At 50.4% G+C, this 10007-nt stretch overlaps 1 protein-coding gene across 5 annotated transcripts in view; it reads left to right on the top strand.

Annotated features, from left to right (window-relative positions):
• The first annotated feature begins 1041 nt into the window (after positions 1-1041).
• The window catches only part of ITPRIP (inositol 1,4,5-trisphosphate receptor interacting protein), a 30202-nt gene continuing 21236 nt past the window's right edge, over positions 1042-10007 (top strand). The window contains exons 1-3 of one of the 5 annotated variants that reach the window (XM_010333099.3): positions 1042-1482; positions 2138-2225; positions 4162-4283. The gene's annotated coding sequence lies outside the window, so the exon portion shown is untranslated. The other 4 variants (XM_010333097.3, XM_010333094.3, XM_010333089.3 and 1 more) reach the window with 4 other exon arrangements.

Genomic DNA, 10007 nt, shown 5'->3' with positions numbered 1-10007 from the left:
GAAACAACTTTGCAGACGGGATGACAATCCCAGAGGGCATTCAAGCACTAACCTTGGCATTCCAGCATAACCCTGAACTCTTAGCCCAAGGAATACAAAGCTCAGTCCAGTGCTCTCACTTCCCAGAAATTTCCCCCGCCTGCTTTGGAGAGGGTGTGAGAACCCCGTGAGCCAACTTGTAAACATTTTGGAAATACACAGCTCTTTCAAGACTGTTTCCCCAGACGCCCTCACCACCCCCAGCACACACACTGGCCCCCAAAACTCTGCCATAACCTCTTACATAAGGAAAGAATTTGAGCAGCAGTAGAAACTTGAAAATAAAAGTACCCTGGGCCAAGGGCCAGGGAGTCTATTTTTAGAAAATTTTCTCATTGCCTGTTTATCTTTCAGACTCAGCCTAAAGTCTCCCAGGCGAGTGTTAAAGGAAAAGACGAAAAGAAAGTGCCCTAAGACCAAAACGCAGTAGCAATGGTGATCATTTTGGACAGTGGGTTCCAATTTCCCCAACGTGCCTTCACTGGCATTTGATGCCCCCAAAGCCGCTTAGTGTAGAATTCATTCAAACCCTTCTCTGACTTTTCTAGATTGTGGGATTTGGGAACGTCAAAGGGAAGACCATGGAAGTTATGGATTTCATAAACTATTAAGCTTGACCATGCTGCTGCTGCTGCTCCTTCTGGCCTCAGTTCTCTGTTTCTAACATAGGGGTAGTAACACTTCATCTAGTCACAACGGTACCAGGTTTAGAAACTACGTCACCGTTGTTCTTTGTGCCTGGTTAAATCCCGAGAAAAGCAACCAGGCATTTGTGTATCACAAAAGTTAGTGAGTTATTTTAATCCTTTTAAAATGCATAAGGGGAAAAGGCTGGCGTTATGTCTCTATTTATTATTTTCCTCCAAGAGACCGGTCCCAGGAATTCTGCCACTTGTAAACCGCGCCGCAGAAAACACTCCCGACTTGTAATAACTTAACCCTTTCCGCTCCGTGGCTTAGAACGACTTTTAAGGGCGTCCTCTCCGCGCGCCTGTCCACTCTCTCCAGTTTAGCCCAGTGGCCTGATTCCGCCTCTCCCAGCCAGTCTCCAGTTCTGCCGTGCCGCTGAAGTTTCTGGGAGCTCACTGGACAGATCTTCCCGGCGGATCCTGGGCCCAACCACCGAAACCCACGCTGTCCTCCTTAAGGAGCTTCCGCAGCCGCGATTGGAGGCGGGTGTTTTGTTCTTATAAGGAGGAAAAAGTTTTTGTGACATCCAGGAAATGAGTAACTCTGAAGTCCTGTAGAGTCAGCCGATGGAGGCCAGAAGGCGGGAGCCAGCCGGGGCATCTTCCCGCGCGCCCCTCTAAGTGCCGGGCCGCACGCTCCGCCGCAGCCGCCTGCAAGCAGCGGCGCCCCGGCCCCCCGACCACCCGTGCGCAAAGCCTGTGCTGGAGCGGTCCTCCCGCGGCGGGGACCAGGGACCGGAGACCCAGGCCACTCGTAAGTCCCGGGCCAGCCTAGTGTGCTGAAGGAAGAAGGGCGCGATGGAGACCGCGAGCTGGGAGGAGCTGGGCCGGGGATGGCTGCCGGGAGCGGGGGCGCCTGCTCGGCTCCCGGGTCGGGGCTGACATTGGAGACCCTCTTAAAGCGCGCATGCCCAGGCGGGCGCATTGTCTCCTCGCGGTCACGCGTCCTGCTCCCGCCGCACGGGGGTGCGTCCCGGGCTCTCGCTGCAGCTAGGGCTGCGGGCGGCTCTTCTTGAGGCGCGGGGAGCCTCGGGGCCCAGAGCGGGACCACGTTTTTGTTCCTAGCGCCCAGGCAATCCGTTACTTATCACACCAGAGCAGAGCGCTACCGCAGAAAGAAAAGCCGGTCGCCCTGCTCATATTTGCCGCCCCCTTTTCCCTGTCCCCTTCCCTTCTTTCCTGGAAGAAAGGAACAGGAGTGAAGTTGTTTTTTTCTCGGTTCAGGGTAGTGAAGTTATGGGGCTGCTTCAGGCCGGGTAAAGTCCCCGCCGCTTCCTCTTTCGGGTCTGTTAGTAGACCAGACCCATACTGTGCAGACTTTCTCACGGGGCTGCAAATAACTCTCTGCCACTTCACCCCTAACCCCACCCTCAACCGCCTCCCTGTGACTTCGCCATTCTGGCTGCCAGGTGAAGACTCAAGGAGTTCCAGGGCTGGACTCCCCATCCAAAACGCTGTTTCTCTTTAAAAAAAAGAAAAAAGCCGCCGACCAGGAAGGTAAGATATTTTACACAACCAGGCAGGGGCGTCATTTTGCCTTTGCCCTCTGCTGGTGTGAGAAAGGCACCCTTTCACAGCTCATAGAGTACCAGATATTGGTCGCAATCTGGACTGTGGTCTTCTGGATCAAAATCAGGGTCGCGGTCTATTTTCTTGGGGGTTTTTTTTGTTTTGTTTTGTTTTTTGTTTTTTTGATATGACCCAGGGCTCTTGCCTTTTATAAGCCAGGTTTGACTGCCAGCTAAAGTTCTTCTGTGGTTGGGGCAGTTTTAGGCCGCGGTTAGCCCTGAAAATGGAGTATCAGAAAAGTAGATTACAGTCTTTTCCCCCTTATGAAAACAGAAAAGGCTGTGTTTTTGAGTCCTCCCTCCAGCCCACTTGCCTAAGTGGCTTTCATTGTTTGCTGATTCCCTGTGTGTTGCTGCTGCTCCAGGCCGTTCTGCCTTCAGATTTTCTCCACTTGTGGGTAACCGTGAAGTAATTACACTGACTCTCTGCTCACCCTGGATGCATTCTTCTCCTGCTCAGGAGATCTACATTTTACATAAAGTAAGCACGTGAAATTATAGCTGTTTGGGAACAAAAGGAATGCAGTTTTTGTTTTTGTTTTTGTCTTTTGCATGACTCAGTTCCCAAGCTTAACTTTTCCCTTTGGCATCCTGAGCTTGGGGTCCTGAGGTATTTTCCTTTCACAGCTGTCAGCAGAGAGGGGTGGCCATCAACAAAGCCAAAAAAGAGGCTGGGCAGGGTGGCTCATGCCTGTCTTCCCAGAGCTGTGGGAGGCTTGCTTGGGAGGATTGCTTGAGCCCAGGAGTTTGAGACTTAGAGCTAGGATCATCCATTTGGAGCTAGGATCGTGCCACTGTACTCCATCCGAGGTGACAAAGTGAGACCTTGTCTCTAACTTCTCCTCTTACCCCACACCCCACTGCACCCCACCCCACCCCCCAAAAAAAATAACTGAGCAGGAGAAGGTGCCTTCAGAGTCCAAGACTCTGGTCCCAAGTTTGAAGCTGAGAGTCCACCCAGTAGGGATGAGGTGACAGGACAGCCTGTGGGGCTTAATGGAGAATGTACTTGGGAGGGGCAGGCACTCCAAACATGCTGGGAGCTGAGAAGCAGGACTTTATTATGGATGACACCAGGCCATCCTGGACCCTCCTCTCATCCAGTCTTCCTGGGTGCACCCAGGGGTGGTGTTTACCTGGATCATGTCACCTGTCCCAGGGGATGGCTCTTAGTTGTGCCCACTCAAAAATCGGGTTTTATGGAAATCGGTTTCCATAATTTTCAGAGTGGTTTGGACTTGAGCTACTGATTCACCCTGAGAAAGCTCCCAGAAGTGGGTGTACAAGAGGAGAGGGGTACAGAACCACAAGGATGCTGAGAACTGTTCATGATAACCTCCAGGGCTGCTGCTAGCCTATTCAGTCCTTCGAATGAATTAGAATAAAGTGCTCTGTCATGGCAAGAGAATGCCACTTGATGCCACTTGGAAATACTGGCCTTACCTGAGTGGACATAGCCAAGCCATGTAGCTGGGCAAATGGCATGTGAGCTGGATTTGTCCTCACCCCTCAGCCAGGTGCCCTTGAGCAGTACATGGCTTGTTCCATCATTCACAGCAGCCCTGAAAAACAGCCACCGTTGAAGGCTTAACATTCGCCAGGCTTTTTTTGTTTTCTAAAAGCACTTAGCCTGTATTAACTCATTTAATCCTCACAGTAGCCCTATGAGCTAGGTATTGTGAGCTCCATTTTACAGATGAGGAAACTGAGGCACAGGGATGTAAAGTGTTCAGGAGCCTGAAAGGTGAGTCTCAATCACTGAGCATCATCGACTGAGAAGCAACTTAAGCTTAAAAAGCTAGTTTAATTGGGGACCCTTGTGGGGAAGAGGGAAGAACAGTTGCCGTTTTCTTTCTTTGTCCAAGGAGGAAATACCTGTTCTCAGCCCAGGTGGAGGAAGGAGGGGAAATTCATCTGGCAGGAGGAAGCGGAGGAAAGAAAGCGGCAAGCCCAGCCCTGATGGCTGACGGAGAGCCTGGCCCAAAAAGCAAGTGACTTGCCTTTCTCTGGGTGGTGTGAGGTGGCAGATCCAGTTTGGGGCCTAGCATGAGGGTGATGAGTAAGTGCCCCTAGGTATGGCTCAGAGGGAAATGGCGGTGGGTGTGTGCAGGGTCCTGACCTAGGCAGAGAGCCAGTGGAAGGAGATGAGACATCTGTCCCAACCTTCCAAACCCCTAATCCCCATCTCTGGTCTCTTGCTTCCTTTTTGAAGTCCTGTTCAGCCACAAATGCCCTTCCCAAGTTTGTTCAGGAACCCTTCCTGAAACTCCATTTCACAGCTCCATATACATGATCACTGAGTTTTCATACCATACAGTTGAGCTTAATTAGCTGAAACCGAGCATTTCACTAAGTACTATCGATAGGCACTTTAAACAAAAGAGGCTTCTCATCAGTGAGGAAGTCAAGATGCCTCCTGGGAGGTGACAGCTGGTGCCCAGCAGATTGCTCAGAGGGTGGTGTTTACCTGGATTATGTCACTTGTCCCAGGAGATGGCTCTCAGCTGTGCCCACTCAAAAACCCGATTTCCATAATTTTCAGATTGGTTTGGACTCAAGCTGATTCACCCCAAGAAAGCTCCCAGAAGTGGGTGTACGAGTCAGAATGCTGGTTTATTAATTTGCAAGGAAACTTTGCAAACATCTCACAGACTGGATGTCGTCTCTTCCCTGCATCCTAGACAAGCCATATGGGAAACCAAAGCTGTGCTTAGCAAAGCTGGAGTCAGAACCATGCAGGAGGAGCATGGGGTAGGGGGCAGTGATGTCCAATAGTGCAGGGCTGTGCCTGCCTCTGTGGCCCCCTCACCAGTGGAAAGATATCTGCCAGGTAGACCGGATACTCAGGTCAGCCTGGCTGTGGGCATCTCCTTGGCACAGTGCCTCAAGGGCAGTATCTCCCTGGGAAATCCTGGTAGAATTTCTCCCTTTCCTCTTTCATAATGTAGTAATTTTCTATTTTATTTACTTATTTGTTTAATGCTTTGCAAGCATTAGCTCCCAGCAACATAGATTTGCATTTGCGGGTCGGGTGCGGTGGCTCACACCTGTGATCCCAGCACTCCGGGAGGCTGAGGCAGGCGGATCATGAGGTCAAGAGATCAAGACCATCCTGGCCAACATGGTGAAACCCCGTCTCTACTAAAAATACAAAAATTAGCTGGGCATGGTGGTGTGCACCTGTAGTCCCAGCTCCTCAGGAGGCTGAGGCAGGAGAATTGCTTGAACCTGGGAGGCGGAGGTTGCAGCGAGCCAAGATTGCACTACTGCACTCCGACCTGACACCTGGTGACAAAGCGAGACTCTCTCAATAAAACAAGATTTGCATTTGCATACGTTCAGTAACTACTGTACAATCTCAGGGTTGTAGGGCCAGGCCACGAAAATAATGCTATATGCAAATCAAGAGGATGATCAGGTAACATGGATGAATCAATAGAAAGTCAAGCATAGAGCAAAGACATGGTCCCTAAGCAGCATGGAGGTCGGCCCAAGGCTGGCCACTGGTTGCATCCCCTGTGTAGGCCAGTGGGTGAAGCTCCTAAAGCAGTGCCTTCCTTAGCTGCCTCAGGCCACCTGCCCTGCCCAACTGGCCTCTTTGGATTTAAAGGGCTCTTTCTGGTCTCTGTCCAGGCCCTTCATGGCCCATCTTTAGTGAGCCACATCTCCAGGTGTCCAGAGCCAAGGAGGTGTGAGCGCATGGGCTTTGAAGTGGGGCAGACTTGAGCTAGTTCTGGCTCCACCACTCAGTGGTTGGGCGTTCTCAGTAGTTTGGCAGGTGCCTTGATTGTTCAAGCCCTGGTAACATCATCAGTAAAATGAGGATGACCCTCAGGGCTGTGGGGAGGGTTGAGCCAGATGACGCACAGAAGGCACTGAGCACAGAGGCTGGCGCAGACTGGAAATCTGCACTCTTCAGGACAGCAGAGTTAATTCGGGGTCTGCGTTCTCTGCCGACTTCTTCCCCATCAGGTTACTGCTCCCTCCTCTGAGGTCTGGACACAAGGCTGTAGGGACCCAGACTGTCCTAGATGGGGAGGACATCTATTCTCAGTGCTCTTTCCAGTGGTTTGTTTGGAGCTGCTCGTCCTGATCTTTTGACCAACTCTGGCAGAGGGAAAGTCAGATTTGAGGCATGAGCTATATCAGGCATCTAGAGAGGAAGGAAGGGTGAAGAGCTCTTCTGGGAGAGGAAAGGGGCCATTTGGGAGTGCCCAAAAGGCCTGTAGACTCCTCCTCAACAGTTTAGGACCTGTGAAGGTTTCCCACAGAGAGCACCTTCCCCTCTACCCATTAGGCCCACCCCGTGACATCAATGGAATGGAAGCACCCTGCAGGTGACATCACTGTTGCTCAGGGCAACACCTCCACCCTAAGGCAGACAGGGAGGTGAAAAAGTGGCCTCAAGAGTAAGACGCATGTTGACGAGAAGGGACATAGAAGGTGTCACATTCACAGGTGTGTTTCTCAGAGGCTGGGGAGAGGATGTGCCTGGGTAGGGGGAAGGTGAAGAGAGGGCGGCACTGTGGTCTCAGATCTGGGCTGTGTCAGTTGGTGGTGGGTCTTTAGGCCATGGGTCAGAGAACCCAGTGCTGATAGCTGCAATCTCCTTTGTTTCTCTGAGTGGGACTCCTTAGAGGGCCTCCTGCAGCCTGGATCTGTAAGGAGGATTAGGGGAAGGGCAGGCCGGAGCAGTGGTGGGACCATCAGAAAAGTGGCTTTCTATTCTTCAGCCTCCCCACAAAAAAGTGAGAAATAGGAGGCTCACGTCCTTACTACGGGGGCTTCATTGTTGGAGCAGTCATCGTGCATCTATGTTATGCTCGGCCCTATGCCAGGGATTCAGTGGCCTCAGGGAGCCTTATGATGAAATGCACGTGGAGAGGAAGAGAGTATGGAATCCACTGCCCCAAGAGGCAGGACCAGCTGGAGATAGGAATCCAGTCTCGCAGTTCACTTTCACTCAGCTCTAGCATTCGCTGGGAAATTCTAGATGGGTTAAACTAAATTCATGGAATGCTTTCAGCTGGATGTGCTTGAGATACACTTGCTAATTTGGGAGGGGAGTCAGAGGGAGCGGCAATGGATGTCCACCTCGTCCCACCTGGTATGGCGCTGTTTACAAGGCTGAGGTCACTCAGCGGTTCTGATGTTCTTAACTTGGTAACCTGTGGTTTCTGCCACATCTTATCAGGTGATGCCTGCTTCTCCTCCTAAGCAAGGGCTGCCACGCATCAGCACAGGAGACAAAAGAGGCAGGAGAGGGAGGACTTCCTGTCCTGAAGAAAGGTGAAAAACGAGATGATACAGTAGGTCTCTCTATAGAGGTTTCAGGAATCGCCTTGCTCTTCCACTTGAAGGCACCTGATTCAAGTTTTTGTTTTGTGCAACTAGGCATAACTTCAGGTGCTTTTCTGATGTCCAGCATATCACTGGCTAGTCATTGCCCTAATTCTTGTATGCACCTAGCTTTTTCAGGTTTATAAATGAAAATTAGAGTATCATTAGCCGAGATGACCATTTGCAGATTATGATTCTATTTACAAATATGGTCCCAAATCCATTGTTATGGATGTTACATTGCTCATATAAGTAGAATGGCCTTGTTAAAGAAAAAAAGTAGTGGCTTTATTTACTGAGCAAAGCTTCTTTCTAGGGGTTTACACATATTTATTTATTGCCCTCACAACAACCCTTCAAGGTGAGTATTATCCTAGTTTTACAGGTGAAAGACTCAGAGTGACTTGCCCCAAACAGAAAACAACAAAGACAAGATTCAAACCTAGATTTGCTCTCTCCCAGGGCCTTAGACTCTTTCTGCCACCTCAGGCGTCTGCCTGGACACCATGGTGCAGAAAACATCAGGTAGTATAAAGAATCCCACAAAGTTTAAGTATCAAAAGTGAAGACAGCAAGCAGACCACCAGCTCCAGGCCTGAGCCTTCTGGTCCCTTCGTGCTGTGATCCACTCTGATATTGGCAGACCTAATGAACTTCAGGACTCCTTCTGCCAAGAGATGCCGTGAGTGTGGCCTGGGCTATATGAGGATGAAAGGAAGGAAAGGCTTTCCCTTCCAGCACTCAGTTTTCTTTTCTGTTTAATGGGCACAGCAACAGGCACTTCCTGATAATATTCAGAGCACTCTGCAATCCTCTGACGGAAGTCCCTAGGAAAAATACAAAGGCTCTTAGCTATCCAATGACTCACTTCCAGGTGCATAGCACAGTGGGACGCTCACTGCCCGGGAAGAGGGCTCAGCTTGGGAGCTGTCCTGGGCTGCTACTGCTTTCTCTCCCTTCCAGGTCATTTCCCTGAGCTGATGCAGGAGTCCTCGTCACCCTCACTCCTCCTCCTGTATCAAAGCAGCAGGGAGGTGTCATCATTTTGGCCCTGCCCACTGATGCAAAACCATGTGCTCATAACATATTGTTCTCATGGGAGCCAGCTTCAATAGCCTCTTAGCAGCAGTCAGGGGATCCGCCTGAAGTTTATGAAGGAGTCCTTTGTTTGCTGAGGCTTTGTTCTAAAGTTCCCAAGAAGGCAGGGGTGCAGCATGCCTGGGCAGGAGGGCAGGAGAGCAGGGGCTGCCTGGGTCCCACTCCGTGTGCCACCTTAAAATGTCCCTAATGTACCCAGGCCACTTCCTGACGTTTCACCCCAACACATACCTATCTGCCAGTGTCAAGAAGCCCTCACTCCCTCCTTTGCAGAGAAGGCTTTCCATTCCTTTTATCTCAAATAGCCCAAGCCACACACACAATCTTGGTAGAAGGAATCTCATGCGTTCATTAGGTCTAACTCCCTGCTTCATGCCCACATTTCATCTAAATTGTCACCTACCCTTGCCTAAACAGTCTAGGGAGGAAAGTCCATAGGTACATGTCTAATGTTGCACAGATACCAGGTCACCGAGCAGCATAGCTTATGGCTTCATGGGAAGATCATAGGCATGAAAGTCAGATAGATTTGGATTAAAATGCCGGCTCTATGATGTTGGTGGGCGGCCTCACCTCTATGACTCAGTTTCCTTATCTGTAAAATGGAGATAAGTGCCTGCCTCCAAGGGTTGATGTGAGAATGATACATGTAAACATTATTGCGCAATAAATGGGATGCGGTAGTTGTATTTATTAAACCCTCCCATAGTGTGTCAGGGCCCTAAGGCTTGTCCTGTTTTTCTCCTGAAAGAAGAATTACTTCTCTGGTCCTTCTCTTACCCTGTAATCCTCTGTTTATCGTCCATTTCTGCAAGAAGCTTGAATGAGAAGGGAGGTGTCCAAGGCAAGACAGCTGAGGGTCAGATAAATGAGTCGGGGTTCATTCCTGGGCCATTTTCTAAATGTTGGCAGTGAGTTCGCCTGCAGTTAGATGAAGGCCAGTCCAGACCAAAAGGGGCTGCAACCATCTCTGTCTCCAGGACTACGTCTGGAAGGGATTTTACTTACATTTCCCAAGGCACTTACACTGTTAGGGCTTTGCTTTTCTGACTGCAGGGTACCTCCCGGGAAGAAAGAATGAAGAACTTCTGCATTCCTTCTTCCTGGGAGGTAGAGCTTCCCACTTCACTCCAGGAATTTCATATTCCTGCTCCTGGGAGTAAAGGCAGTGAGGTCCTTTTCCCAATCCTAACTCCATGTATTCAGCAGGCATTCATTATAGCACCTACCCTCTTCCAGTGCTGGGTACGCAGAACCTAACGGAACAGCTGTC

Source organism: Saimiri boliviensis, chromosome 12 (genome assembly GCF_048565385.1).
Source record: "Saimiri boliviensis isolate mSaiBol1 chromosome 12, mSaiBol1.pri, whole genome shotgun sequence".
Taxonomy (NCBI): Eukaryota; Metazoa; Chordata; class Mammalia; order Primates; family Cebidae; genus Saimiri; species Saimiri boliviensis.
Note: the sequence above shows the minus strand (reverse complement) of the source record. Positions and strands in the feature narration are given on the sequence as shown.